This window comes from Sinocyclocheilus anshuiensis, unplaced genomic scaffold (genome assembly GCF_001515605.1).
Source record: "Sinocyclocheilus anshuiensis isolate Anshui unplaced genomic scaffold, SAMN03320099.WGS_v1.1 scaffold272, whole genome shotgun sequence".
Classification (NCBI taxonomy): domain Eukaryota; kingdom Metazoa; phylum Chordata; class Actinopteri; order Cypriniformes; family Cyprinidae; genus Sinocyclocheilus; species Sinocyclocheilus anshuiensis.
In genome coordinates, this window is record NW_015554117.1 from 608,024 (window position 1) to 623,383 (window position 15,360).

The 15,360-nt window shown below is 39.6% G+C and overlaps 2 pseudogenes; both read right to left on the reverse strand.

Moving 5' to 3' along the window:
- LOC107669881 (NACHT, LRR and PYD domains-containing protein 3-like) overlaps positions 1-2,497 on the reverse strand; it is a 2,725-nt pseudogene extending 228 nt beyond the window's left edge.
- The window catches only part of LOC107669853 (NACHT, LRR and PYD domains-containing protein 12-like), a 25,359-nt pseudogene that overhangs the window by 9,468 nt on the left and 531 nt on the right, over positions 1-15,360 (reverse strand).

A 15,360-nucleotide genomic window follows, 5' to 3' on the forward strand; every position in this document is an offset into this window, starting at 1 on the left:
TGAAGAAGATCTGAAAGACTGAGTGTTTTGTCCTTCATCAGGTTGATTTCTCTGAAAGTAAGTGGAAATATGAGCTGGACGTCCTGATTCTCTTTCCCTTCAGCCCAGTCCAGGATGAACTTCTGCACAGAGACTGTTTTTCCAATGCCAGCGACTCCCTTTGTCAGCACAGTTCTGATGGGTTTGTCTTGTCCAGGTAAAGCTCTAAAGATGTCACTGCATTTGATCGGTGTGTCCTCTGTTGCTGCTCTCCTGGATTGTGTCTCAATCTGTCTCACCTCGTGCTCATTACTGATCTCTCCACTCTCACTCTCTGTGATGTAGAGCTCTGTGTAGATCTCATTCAGGAGTGTTGGGTTTCCCTGCTTTGCTGTTCCCTCATACAGACACACAAACAACTTCATCAGATTTGATCTAAATGTGTTGAGGACTTCATGGCTAGAAAAATTTAAAATACCACATTATTACATAACTTACTAAGCACAATGTTTGTATTCTGTATCACAATCAAATCATATATTTTTCAGAAATGTTATACCTGAGATCAGTCTGTGTATCTCCACTTTTAAAATGTATTTGATGACCCATAGACTCATCACTCTTCATAGACACACAACTGGGCTCTGGTTCTGATCTTTTCTGATGGACTAAACTATAACAGAGAGAGATGAAAGTAAATACTCTGAATTACTGTATTCAAAAAATGTAATATTCATTTATCATTAAAAACACTTTAAAGAGCACTTTATGATTATTTCATTTACACTATATTAGTGAGTAATAATGAGTGCTTTCACAGATGTGTCTCACACAATGCTTAACAAATTTATAAGACCACCACCCAATGTACTGTTTGTGCCACAACTGCCCAAAAGTATTGGTGATTACCAAAATCATTTTTTGTTACTGTAATGGTTAATCCACACCAGTATGTGTAAGCTCTTTAATGACAGCAGTGTTTCTAATGCAAAAATATAATTATTGTTGGGATTTAATGGATTAAAAGACAGGTCCCACAAAAGTTTAATCAAAAGCAAGTCGTTGGGAACAACTAGAAACTATTTGGAAGTCAGTAACAACAGAAACTGTGGAAAAGTATATAAAAACAATGCCAGCAAGAATGCAAGCTGTTATCAAGGCAAAAGGAGGCCATACAAAATTAAAAAAAAAAACTTTTTTTGTTATTATGTGTGAATAAAGACTATTTAGTTGTTTCAATTTGTTATTTGCCTAATAAATGACAATACAATTTTTAGTTTTAAACAAGTTTTATGACAGATTCCTAATATATTTGTGTTTTCTCTTTATGACAGGTGGCCTAATAAATTTGTTAAGCACTGTATGTTAAAATATAAGATAAAAATTTAAAATAACTATATATACAACAATAACCCACCACATCTTACTGATATTATTTTGATAATAAAATTGCCATATATAATCATGTATTTGTAGAAATGTTATACCTGAGGTCGGTCTGTGTATCTCCACTCTTAAAATCTATTACATTGTCTATAGACTCGTCACTCCTCATAGACACACAGCTGGGCTCTGGTTCTGAACTCTTCTGATGAACTGAACTATAACAAAGAGAGATTAAGGTTAATGATTTGAATTACTGTATTTAAAAAAAAATCACATATGTATCTTTAAAAACAACACTTTAAAGAGCATTTTTTTATTTATTTTTTTATTTACACTGTTCATAAAAAATTTAAATTGAGCTGAGTGCTTTCACATACGTGTATATATGTGTGTGTAACACTGTATTTGTTAAAATATCAGATACGGATTAACTATAAACATTGTACAACAATAATTTCTCATCTTGTAGAAAATATTACAGAATATTGATACTATTCTGAGAAAATAAAATGCAATACTATAATCATATTTTTCATAGAAATTATTTACCTGAGATCAGTCTGTGTTCCCCCACTCTTAAAATCTATTACATTATCTATAGAGCAGTCACTCCTCATAGACACACAGCTGGGCTCTGGTTCTGATCTCTTCTGATGAACTGAACTACAACAGAAAAGGTAATCCTTTATGATGATAATTTTATTATAAGGTCCTTAAAGCATTTATCATCAAACATCTTACCATCTTCAATCATTTAAAAGTTAATAAATACAGTGTTTATTGAAAGTAACGTTACCTGCATCCTGGAGAAAAATCTTCATCTCTGGATGTATGTGTGTCATCCATGACGGAGCTGAACAGGTGAAACAGAATCTCCACCAATGACTCTGGAAAGACAAACAAACATAATCCAGCTGAACGGATCCAGAGTTCGAGAAACATAAGTGTCACGCCTCATGATCCTGAGATCCAGTTTTTCTCGTTTACAGAAGTCACCTGTCTCGAAGTAGACCTAGACTACTCACCTTGATCAATTTTGAATTACATAACAACGTGCTCCGCCTTTTCTATAAGTAGCTTCAGGTAAATTCATGGCTTAGCTTTCATAAAGGTTTCTATGAAATACTTTGATAATACATATTGTTAAGAAACGATGACATCAAGTCACGCGCTCGATCTCAAGCCGATCCAGTCGGTCAAACGGGATCGTGAGACGCGCGTTCAATCAAATACACAATGTCAGTTCGATGTTAGAATGCTAAAATAAACCACAGACAACACGAAAATCTAAATAAACAAAATAAATAGATAAATTCATAACATATGCAGAAGTCACCAGTAAAGCGTCAGGAGATCTGAGCACTCACCTTGACCAAAATATAATTACATAGAGATTCACACAAATCCTCCAACTTTCCGGTCAAGTAGCCACGTGTAAATTCATTAGCTATAAAGCTCCCCATAAAACACTTCAATATTCCGTATTGTAAATTGATTCATACATGGCGAAACACCTGAGCATTTACTTTCACTCTCTATTTGTGACTCGAGCGATAAACACGTGACGTTTCGTGTCTTCCCTGACTGAATCATTTTTGTGTGAAACTCCTTCCTGTGAATCTCCAGCATGTGAACGGGTTTTCATCTGCTTCAGATGGCTAGCTGCTGTAAAGCTGCTGCTCTTGCCACACTCAAAACACATGTGATCCCTCACAGCATCATGGATCTTTTGGTGCTGTTTCAAAGAGTCCAGCCGTGGAAAACTCTTCCCACACATTGGACACAAATGAGGACTCTCTTGTAGCCTAATTCCCTCTCATCTAAAATGAACATATTCATAGTGAAACTTAAGTCATGCTTCTATGATTTTATAACCGAGGCTTTGTTGCTATAATAATGTTCCTCAGCATTCAATAATGAAGAATCAAGAATGGACACAAATTAAGCTCTTTGCTCCTCAGTATATATCTTGCTGCATGGATTTGTATAATTCAAAAATCCATATTTGGACCATTAGGAAAATAAAAGTAAAAACAATGTAAACTGGATTGTTATCAGGCCCTAATCAGAAAATAAAATCGAGTAGAATATTTCTACACTGTTAAGATCCGAAGAGACATTTGTATAGGCTATGTTTGTTTCACTACTTAAAGAGGGTCTGGGATCATACAAGGTTAATCTAAAACAATTAAGAAAGAGTGAATGTCTCATCACTGCTTTCTGATGTTGGCTTCAGAAATGCCATTAAGAGGAATATGATTCAACATTGCAATTATTATTAATTAACTGTGTTCTAAGACAGAAGGAGAAAAGTAAGAAATCAGTCAAATAATATGAAGATTTAGGTGGGATCTTTAATAGATCATCATAAAAATTGCTAAATAATACAAATATTTTACAGACAGAAATTTTCAGTGAAATCATTTGCATAATCTTTGTCTCCCTCTGCTGAGAGACATTTAATCTGTAATCAGGCTCTTTATTTTCTCAAAGTCAAACTTCTAAACCTTTTTCTGAGTTTACAGAAGGTAAGAAAACATGCTAAAAAGTTATACTGATAAATCATATTATCACATTACAATAAGTTGTCTGTTTTGAACAATGAATTTCTTATTTATGGCTTGTTTAAAATGAGTGTTTTAGTTTTGTGACTTCTTGTAGTGTATTGAGTGATACAGCTACATTGTAATCAATATCTAGTGAATCTAAAACGATTCCAACTCGCTAATGGTGCTTTTCAGCACTGATTTTCATGGGTCATCAATTTATAAAATTGAGTTTTAAAAGATACAGTGACCTCAGGTCCTCTAATAAATCATTGTGTAAATCTGTAATTTAAAAGAACAGACCCACAAAAAGATAAAAACAAGATCTCTGTCTGTCTCTTTATCTTCAGTCTCTGTTGATTGTTTGACTGTGTGTCTCTGTCCTTATTCACCATCAGCTGATCCTGAGGAAACTGACGTCACATCACATCAGCAGATCCATTTCAGAAAAAACACAACCAGAGATATTAGGATATTCATATTACAGCCAGAGATATGAATGGAAAACTAGTCATAGATTCATAACAGTAAATGATCAACAACTCTCTCTTTATCACTTACAGCGACACTGTAAGAGATGAAAATATATATTCATAGACTAGAAACATGACAGAATTAAACTCTTATTAAACACAGTTTAATATACAGAAACTAAAGTGGAGCTGAATTATCTAATATTCTCCAGTTACACACATATGAGGCCTGTTATTGAACTTTCATTTAATTTACTGACAAATTTAAAAAGCTTTAACTAAAAATATACTCACAATAGTATAATGTCTTCCGTTTATAACATGATTCATCATCCTTCAGATCAGAAAGAAACTTCTCTTCTAATTTCTGTTGTTTATTCCCAATCAGATTCAGATGTCTCAGGTGTGAGGGGTTTGACCTCAGAGCTGAAGCCAGAGCAGCACAACCTTCATCTGTGACACCACAGTAACTCAACCTGAAGAGAACAATGACACAATATGAATTGTAGTTGAAGTGTCTGTAGTTTGTTATTGACTTCTCAGAGTAGGAGAGGAGATATAATGACAAGCACTGAGCACAAGAATGAGATTTATGCATGTTGAGGCTCAATGGTGCAAAAGAAAAGGTGCAAAAGTTGCCACTGGGGTGGTGCCTTTTCAAAAGGTACTAAATATACAATTCATATACTAATATGTACTTTAAATAGGGGTGGGTGATATGGCAAAAATGTCATATTATGATTTTTTTCAGTAAAATCACAATTCACGATTTTATCACAATTCTGTCATGTTGTTGTCTGAGCAGTACAGGCAAACTAATTTCCCCATTTTAAAAACAAAGCCTTACAAGTTAACAAGTTAACAAAATATATAAAAAAAAAAAAAAAGAATGGCAGACATTTAGGCCAAAATGGGCATTATTTTATCTTTGTTATTAAAAAATAAGAACAAAGATACACATTACAAATACACATAATATACAAATAAAACAAACATCGCTTCATTTTTCAGGTACAGTTGGTGTATTTAGCAGTACATTCAAAAAAATGAATGAACAAATATAAAAATAAAACGTCTCCAGGTTACGAATGTAACCATGGTTCCCCGAGGGAACAAGACGCTGCGTCGGGAAACGCTTTGGGGGAACGCCCCCAGCGTGACCATGCTCTGAATCACATATGAAATCAGTCCAATAGATGGGCGAGACGTCATGGGCGTGTGACGTTGCGACCAGGAAGCTATAAAAGCACGTGCGGTGGAACCGGCGTCAGCTTCTAGGAATGAAGCAAGCGCTCACAGGGATGCCGGAAGTATGGCATTGAGACGCAGCGTCTCGTTCCCTCGGGGAACCATGGTTACATTCGTAACCTGGAGACGTTCCCCTTCAGGAACTCGAGCTGCATTGGAAACGCTTTGGGAACGAGTATGCCCACGTGGCCAGACTTACCAATCCCTGCCTAGTGTGGAAGAGCACAGCTAAGGCGAGAGAAAGGAGCCAGGAGTGGCGCAGAATGCAGGAAGGCACCTGACAAAGTAGGCGGGGACATCCTGCAGCATCCCGAAGACCAACTTCAGAAGGAGTGAGTCTTGACCCCTAAAGGAGAGGGGAGATCAGAGGATTCGAGGCTATGAAAAAGCATCCTGATCCACCGCTTAGCATAAGCTTCTCTGGACAGAGACCTCAGCGCACCGTGGAGGAAACGTGTAACTAGGGGGTGTCTGCCCACAGACTGGCCACCGACACGTAGACTTTCAACCGCTTAGTACCGCTATGTTTCCGGGCGGTGAAGCACCGTAGGTGGCAGGGTTGGCAGATCGATCTCCTGAGAGCATCGAGGAGAGACGGCCACCGAGACCGTCATTCCCACTTAGATATATCATTTTCTGAGGTTAGAAAATGATATATCTAACTTCTCATAGTCAGATAAATACCTCATTTAATTCCTCAGAATTAAATGCAGCCAAACAACCAAACGAGTAAACACGGTCTGGTGTGGTAGATTCACATCAAAAACTGAAAATTATGTAATACACGCGTTGCCTCGGCAGCACGCGAGCCGCTTGGTCACACAAACAAATGCCGTCAAACAACCAGAGGAGTAAATACGGTCTGGTGAGTAAGATTCACATCAAAAACCGAATGATGTAATATAAGCGTTGCCTCGGCAGCGCGCGAGCTGCTCAGTCACACCACCCACATCAATCTCCTCAGAGAAAGATGGCCGCATCAGCAAGCTCTCTCTCAGAGGGGGAAGAACCGCAGTGCGGGCTTCCGAGCCTCGAGAGAGAGCGCTGGATCTAGGGAGTGCAGGCGGAGAAAGGGCGAGCCGTCTATAACCCATCCGCTAGATCCACGTGCGATCCCCGCGATCTGAATCGCCACCGTGCCTCAGCAATAGCGGGACCAAACCGTGAGCTCGCAAGCACGGACACACTCCTCGGAGCATGCCCAGCGGGAGCGGAGCGAAATACTAAATAAGACTCACAAACAGATAGCGGCTGACACACACACAGAGCGTTTGCTGAATGACAAAAAGCTGACGCCAGTTCCACCGCACATGCTTTTATAGCTTCTTGGTCGCAACGTCACCCGCCCATGACGTCTCGCCCATCTATTGGACTGATTTCATATGTGATTCAGAGCATGGTCACGCTGGGGGCGTTCCCCCAAAGCGTTTCCGACGCAGCTCGAGTTCCTGAAGGGGAACACTATATACACTTCACTGTATAAATTATACATCAATTCTTATTAAAGTTCTTTAGTCAAGAGCAGTGAGTGATTTTTCTCTTTGTGTTTTGTTGTTTTATTAACATTAAAAGGATAGTTCACCCAAAAATTCTGCCATTTACTTACTCTCAAAATGTTTTACACCTGAATGAGTTTCTTTCTTCTGTTGAGCATAAAAGTTATTTTGAAGAATGTGAGTAACCAACAGTTGCTGGTCCCCAGTGACTTCCATAGTATTTTTTTTCCTACATTGTGCCCTCACTTATGTCATCCACAGGAAAGGCGTTCTATTGTGAATGCGCGTATGACAGTTAGCGGAAGCTAGAGATTACTGTTTATAAAATTTTAAATAAGGATATTTTTCTTACAAAAACGCATCAATTTGCTACAGGAGGTCTTGATGGATGGATGCGCAAAAAATACCCACTCACTGCCATTATAAAGTTTGGAAGAGCCAGGCTATTTTTAATATAACTCCGATTGGATTCGTCTGAAAGAAGAAAGTCATATACACCTAGGATGGTTTGAGGGTGAGTAAATCCTGGGGTAATTTTAATTTTTGGGTGAACTATCCCTTTAATATATGCTGCTTATATGAGCAATATGAAAAGAGCACAAAAGAACTGAAACACGAGGCTGAAGTATGTGCCATACTAGATCGCTGCATCAACTGCAACATATACCATGTCCCTGATAAACTCAAGTGCTTTGCTTTCAATAAACAATGCAACAACTGTGGTAAATGGAACCAGCACAAGTTGCAGCACAATTCAGAAACTCTAAGTTTAACCAAGTGAATGAATTGGACACAACTCTGGATGCCCCTGAGGACACTTTCTATTGTGAGACAGTGATGATGTTTTTCAGAAAAGTGAAATATTCACAACACTACATCTGAAACATGGGTCGGGCCAATTAAAACTGAAAGTGGACACAGGTGCCAAATGCAACGTTATATCTGGCCAACAGCTACACCTCATTGTGCCCTCAGCTCACATAAACTGCTGAAAAAGTTAAACTCATTGCATATGGTGGGCAAACTATCAACACCGAGGGCACCACAATATTAGACTGTGAACAAGGCCAACTCAAATTCCATGTTGTAGATCATAATGTGAGACCACTGCTTGGATTGCAAGACAGCATTGCAATGGGTCTGAGTTAGGACTGTATGTGCATACACTGCAAAACCAAGAACCAGAGGTATGGGAAATCAGTGATCTGTTTGACACCACAGTGCTTGGCAAACTGCCTGTTGTTTATCACATGTGATTAGATGAGTCAGTAGTGCCCACTGTATGTGCACCCAAGAAAGTGCCCATTGCAATGAAGGAGAAAGTCATGGCTTAGCTCGAGATGGCTCTATAAGGATATGCATAGATCCAGTGCATCTCAACAAGGCGCTCCTAAGGCCACATCATATATTAAAAACTATTGAACAGGTCATAGCTGACAGGCCGGGTGCCAATGTTTTCAGCATCCTCGATGCAAAATGCATATTTTTGCAAATCCCTTTAGATGAGGCATCATCTAAGCTGACCACATTCATGAGGCCCTTTGGCAGGTACAGATTCTTGCGCATGCCTTACGGGATCTCCACGGGCAGGGAATTATTCCAGCGATCCATAGAACATCACTTTGATGGACAACCATGTCAGATCATGGTAGATGGCATCCTAGTCTGGGGGCGCACACTACAGGAACATGATGAGCGATTGAAACAGATACCACAACATCCGTGCCTGTAACATGAAATTAAACCCCGAAAAGTGCAAATTTCGTATTTCCTCTGTCATTTATGTTGGCCATCACCTGACTGCTGACGACATTAAACCGGACCATGACAAGACTACAGCTGTCCGCCAAATGCCAAAACCAGAGGACAAACAGGCCCTGCAACGGTTTCTCGGCATGACTAACTACTCATCAAAGTTCATTCCACACTATAGTGACATCACAGGCCCTCTTCTTGAACTGTTAAAGCAAGATGCTGAATGGTCATGGCATGACCTGCAGGATGCTGCCTTCCAAAAGCTGAATGATGCTGTATCCAGTCCCCCAGTTCTGCAAAACTTTGATGCCACTAAACCCATTGTTCTGACGCATCCTAACATGGACTGGGCACCATATGTCTTCAGCAGGGTGCTCCTGTTGCTTTTGCTTCACGCACTTTAACACCTACTGAATCTTGGTACGCCCAAATTGAAAAGGAAATGTTAGCCTTAGTTTTTGCAACACAGAAGTTTCATGACTTCATCTACGGTAACCCGTCACTGTGGAAATAGGTCACTAACCTCCCATCACAATCTTAAAAAAGCCATCACACACTGCCTCAACACATCTTCAAAGCATGATGCTCAAGCTCCAACATTACAATCATGATGTAATCTACAAATAGGGCAAGGAACTATTTGTCGCTGATGCCCTATCACATGCTCATCTCCCTTCCACTGAGCCTCCTCTTTTGGATGACTTGCTAGAGGTAATGACACCTCGAGTTCTCTCGTCGCAACGGACAGAATCTGATTCCACATGCCAAAGACTTGTTAACATGATAATGCATGGCTGGCCAAGCTCTTTCAAAGAGCTTTCACATGATCTCCGCCCATTCTTTGCCACAAGAGAGGAATTTGTTGTTGAGGATGGACTGATCTTTTGTGGACAGAGACTCCTAATACCACCGTAGCTAGAAACTTACTATGTGACTCAGCTACATCAAAGCCATCCAGGTCTGGCGGCCACAAAACGCAAGGCAAAAGAAACAATATACTGACCCACGATGTATGGTCATATAGAGAGAGCATTTGTAATGCCTTCAAGCCCCATCACTCAAGAGAATCTATGCATCTGCACAATGTTCCTGACATTCCCTGGATGTTAACTGTTGCATACATATATGAATGGCATGGCAAAATACACTTGATTCTAGTAGACTCATTCTCTGGTTGTGGTTCGAGCTCAACCATCTGCCTGACATGAGGAGTGTCACTGTAATTGCAAAAATTAAGAGACACTTTGCAGTCCATGGCAATCCTCAGATGCTCATGACAGACAATGCACGGCAGTTTGTATGCAGTGAATTTTCAGATTTTGCATGTGCATTTCGAGCACATTCGGAGTAGCCCTCTCTACCCGCAGTCTAATGGCCTTGCAGAGCGTACAGTGCGATCCACCAAACATCTGCTGGAGAAGTGCCATAGGGAGGGCAGTGACATACAGGCTGCTTTACTCCATCTGCGAGAACTTTTCTTCCTGAGCTGAAAGATAGACTGACACCCTCTGTATGCCGTGGTGTCAAGGAAGTGCAGACCAGGAGGAGAAAGGAAAGCAAAGCATACTATGACCGCAATGCCACACCCTTACAACAGGGTCAGACAGTAAGGATGCAGACAACCCGGGGTTTTGATAAACTTGCGGTCAAACAGGGCCCTGCTTCACAACCTAACAGCTATATGGTAACCTCTCAGGGCAGACAGTACACAAGAAATCGATGTCTCCTTCTCCATGAAGGTGCAGAGGAAGATTATAGGCCCCTTTCACCAGCTCCACCTCCACCTCCTACACCCCCCCCACCGTCATCTGCAGTGTTGCCATCTCAGAGTGATGCACCTGCTACTGGTGCTGCAATTGCCCATCCTACAGTATAGTGACTCATTCAGGAAGAGGTCCCAAACCCTATTATCAAGACTATTTAACTGGTTAAGGTCATTTATTTTAGTAACTCTCAATGTTACATGTTATGCTGTACTTATTCCCTAGTAAGTTTTGAATATTATGTTTTGTGTGTTCAGTTAGTGAGTGTTACTTAAGGGAAGGGATGTAGAGTTGTTAAATGTTGCCATAGCCCTTTAAGGTTGGTGTTATATGTGAGGAGGCGTGTCATCAGGGGTTAGGGAAAAAGACACAGGCAGACAAGGGTAGAAGTACAGGTAGTGAGAAATAAACAACACGTTCTGTTGGTAAACCTATTCTGCGTTCTATCAATTCTTGAGACAATCTACAATAAGGACGGATCTGTCTGGAGAAACAGGCACTTGCACCTCTAATAAACACCTACAGGAGGACATTTCCTTCACAGGACCCACATGTTCCCCATTACATATCATTTAGTAACTCTTGTGTTTAAACACATAATTGTGTCTTATTTGGTCTCATCTGGCAGCTTATAAGCTGAACCTGGTAAGTCACAGTGACTCTGGCTCACTAAATCACACATTATTGCCTGATCATCCAGGTTAAATCTTAATGACATCTTTGAGAACAAAATGAGCTTGTGGGATTTCAGAAAATACACTTAGAAAATAGTAGAAAATAAGAGGAAAATAAACTTGTACACAGAGATGGGCAGGTGAAGGAGTATTAATCAAACTACCAGAAGCAACTGAAGGTCTAGTAAATGTTTGGTGGGTCAAAAACAGGAGCAGCAGGTCATATGATGTGATGAAGATGAATTAAATGAACTTCATCTTTAGTCATCAGAGTCATTTGTGCTAATATTTAGTGTGTTCACTGTACATTTTTTTTATAAGATAATTTTAGTTTTAGAATTTTTATTAAAGGAGACATCTTACAGAGAACAAAGACGTGAGAGTATCAGAAAATGACCTTACTCCAGTATCTCCAGTTTACATTGGGGATCTTTAAGTGCAGCACAGAGAAGCTTCACATCCAAATCTTGTAGTTTATTCCGAGACAGATCCAGTTGTCTCAGGTGTGAGGGGTTTGATCTCAGAGCTGAAGCCAGAGCAGCACAACCTTCATCTGTGACACCACAATCCCACAACCTGTAGAGAACAATGACACACTTTTTATTCTCTCAGTTCAGATCAGACCAGTTTAGCACTGAATCCATTATTTTAAAAAAAGTACAATTTTGAAGCACAAATAAATGTTTGATGGACCATTAGACTGAGATCTAAAATGTCAGAGCACAAAACATGATCGTGAAACATCTAAAGTCTGTCAAGAAATATAAATATTTCTTTACTGCATGCAAAATGTCTGTCTTATGCAAAATCTGTTTTATTAATGACACTATTCATTACATAGCAGATATGTACTAATATTTATGTGTGTGTGTGTGTGTGTGATCTCAGGTTTTACTATCCATTAGATCTGAGATCGCCTAAATATTATTTATACTTGTAAATATAAATTGTCACAGATACTACTTCCATATCAGTGTGTTGTGGTATATTACAAAACACCATGTAAAAACATATTTCATGTATATGACTATATTAATTAAAATCATAAACAGATTCTGCCTTACTGTGTCCTTACTTGTCACTATCCCCAAAGCCCAACCCTACATGCACTCAAACCGTAATCACACTGAACCTGCTAATCAGTAAAGCTGCGAGTGAAGGTGCAGGAAGAGTCACAGTTTTGAGTGGTAACAACATGAGCTGCATGAGGTCAACGTACCAGCCCTTCTGGTCAATGCAAGGAGACCACATCCAATTTCAATTAAAGGCCTATTAAATATCTGTTAGACACTTTATTAACATTTTGTGAATATTTTCTTATTTTTTCCTTATGAACAAACACCTCTCTGAGCTAATATATGATGGAAACAAAGGGGGAAGAATGGAATCAGGAAAAGGCAGATTTATACTCTCTATACATTGTGGCATATATGATTTTACCAAAGTTTCTCCAGATTACAGTGAGGATTCTGTAGTACATCAGAGAGCAGCATCACTGAATCTCCTAGTTTATTTCCAGACAGATCCAGATCTCTCAGGTGTGAGGGGTTTGATCTTAGAGCTGAAGCCAGAGCAGCACAACCTTCATCTGTGAGACCACAATACCTCAACCTGTAGAGAACAATGACACAATCTTCACTCTCTAAGATCAGATCAGATCAGTCTGATCTAAAATGTCACAGAGCACAAAACATGATCATAAAATATCTAACTTCTCATTCAAAAAAGATAAACAATATTTCTTAATTGCCCCAATAATCTATATTTTTTATTTAGTTTGATTTATGCAAAATTTGTTAATGACACTATTCAATCACTATATAGCTAATTATTTTTACTGTTATTTAAATCTGTACTAATATGTATGCAGTAGTGATTTGTGTGTGATTTTCCACAATTAAAACAATATTTCAAAAAGAAAGATGAACAAACTTCTCAGATTTGACCGAGTTTAAGATCAAGAGATTGAAATGTTGATTGTTTGTGAAAGTGTGTGTGAAAGTGTGACTCTCAGTCCTGCAGTATTCTGTTACTGAGGAGCAGCTTATGTGTTTAATCATTTCCAGCTCAATCAGCTGAACTCACAGCAGCAGAAAGAGGCTGAACACTTTTAGATATACTTTACATTGAGGTTCATGTCTGAGTCATATATGATCTTACTCTAGTTTCTTCAGGTTACAGTGAGGATCCCCCAGTACTTCAGAGAGCAGATTGACTCCCAAATTTCCTAGTTCATTCCTAGACATATCCAGTTGTCTTAGGTGTGAGGGGTTTGATCTCAGGGCAGAAGCCAAGGCAGCACAACTTTCATCTGTGAGACCACAATCCCACAACCTGTAGAGAACAATGACACACTCTTCACTCTCTTAGTTCAGATCAGATCAGTTTAACAGTGAATCCGCTATTAAAGAGAAAGTACAAACCTAAAGCACAAATCAACAAGTTTGATGGATCATTGGACTGAAGTCAAAAATGTCACAGAGCATAATACAAATCTCATTTAAGAAAGATTTCTTAATGTTTTTAACAGTGAAGTGATTGTTCTTAGTGATACTTACTGAACTGATCTGGCTTCTTTAATTAGGCAGCAGCTTCTGAAAAACTTTAATATTTTCAGCTTTATTATTTCCTCCAACAAATGTATTAAGATCAAACTCATCCAGTTTATCCTCTGATGTCAACAACACAAAAGCTACAGCTGACCACTGAGATGAAGAAAGTTTGACTTCCTTTATTGTTCCAGATCTCAGATAGTGTTGTATTTCCTCCACTAGTGAATGATCACCCAGTTCATTCAGACAGTGGAACAGACTGATGAATTTCTCTGGAGAGTCAATGGTCCTGATCTTCATCTTGATGTACTCAACTGTTTCCTCATTGCTGTCAGAGCTGTTTCTTGTCTGTTTCATTAGTCCTTGTAGGAGAATCTGATGAGACTTTACTGACAGACCCAGAAAGAACCGCAGGAAAAGATCCAGATGTCCATTTTTACTCTGTAGAGCCTCATCCACAGCTCTCTGATGCAGAGCAAATAATGAAAAATGTTCTGATGAACTGAGTTGAAACCAGTCCTTAATTTTAGACCACAAACTCTGTTTGGTGATTGCTTCAAACGCATTTATGTTGTTGTTTATACAGGAGAGGTGCACATATAGAGCCGCTAGATGTTCCTGAAGGCTCAGATGAACAAAGCAGAAGACTTTCCCCTGATACAAGCCAAACTCCTCTCTGAAGATCTGAGTGCACAATCCTGAGTACACTGATGCTTCTGTCACATCAATGCCACACTCTCTCAGGTCTTCCTCATAGAAGATCAGGTTGCCTTTCACAAGCTGCTGAAAAGCCACTTTCCCCAGTTTGAGGATCATGTCTTCATCCGTCACGTTCTTCTCATAGTCCTTCTCATGTTTGATGTTGGTCTGAAGGATCAGGAAGTGTGTGTACATTTGAGTGAGAGTCTTGGGAATCTCTCCACTCTCTGCTTGACTCAACATCTTCGCCAGAGCAGTGGCTGAGATCCAGCAGAACACTGGGATGTGGCACATGATGAAGAGGCTCCTTGATGACTTCAGGTGTCTGATGATTCTTTTGGCCAGACTCTGATCATTGATTCTCTTCTTGAAGTATTCCTCCTTCTGTGGCTCATTGAAGCCTCGTACCTCTGTCACTCGATGGACACACTCAGAGGGGACGAGATCAGCTGCTGCTGGTCTGGAGGTGATCCAGATGAGAGCAGAGGGAAGCAGATTCCCCACAATGAGGTTCGTCCGCAGCACGTCCACTGAATTCTTTTTGTTTGCATGCCGTAGAGTCTCATTCCTTTTAAAATGTAAGGGAAGACGACACTCGTCTAGGCCATCAAAAATGAACAATGCTTTATATTTGCCACTGGATATTTCCATTTTGTTTGCTTCAGGGAAAAAGACCTGAAGAAGATCTGAAAGACTGAGTGTTTTGTCCTTGATCAAGTTGATTTCTCTGAAAGGAAGTGGAAATATGAGCTGGACGTCCTGATTCTCTTTCCCTTCAGCCCAGTCCAG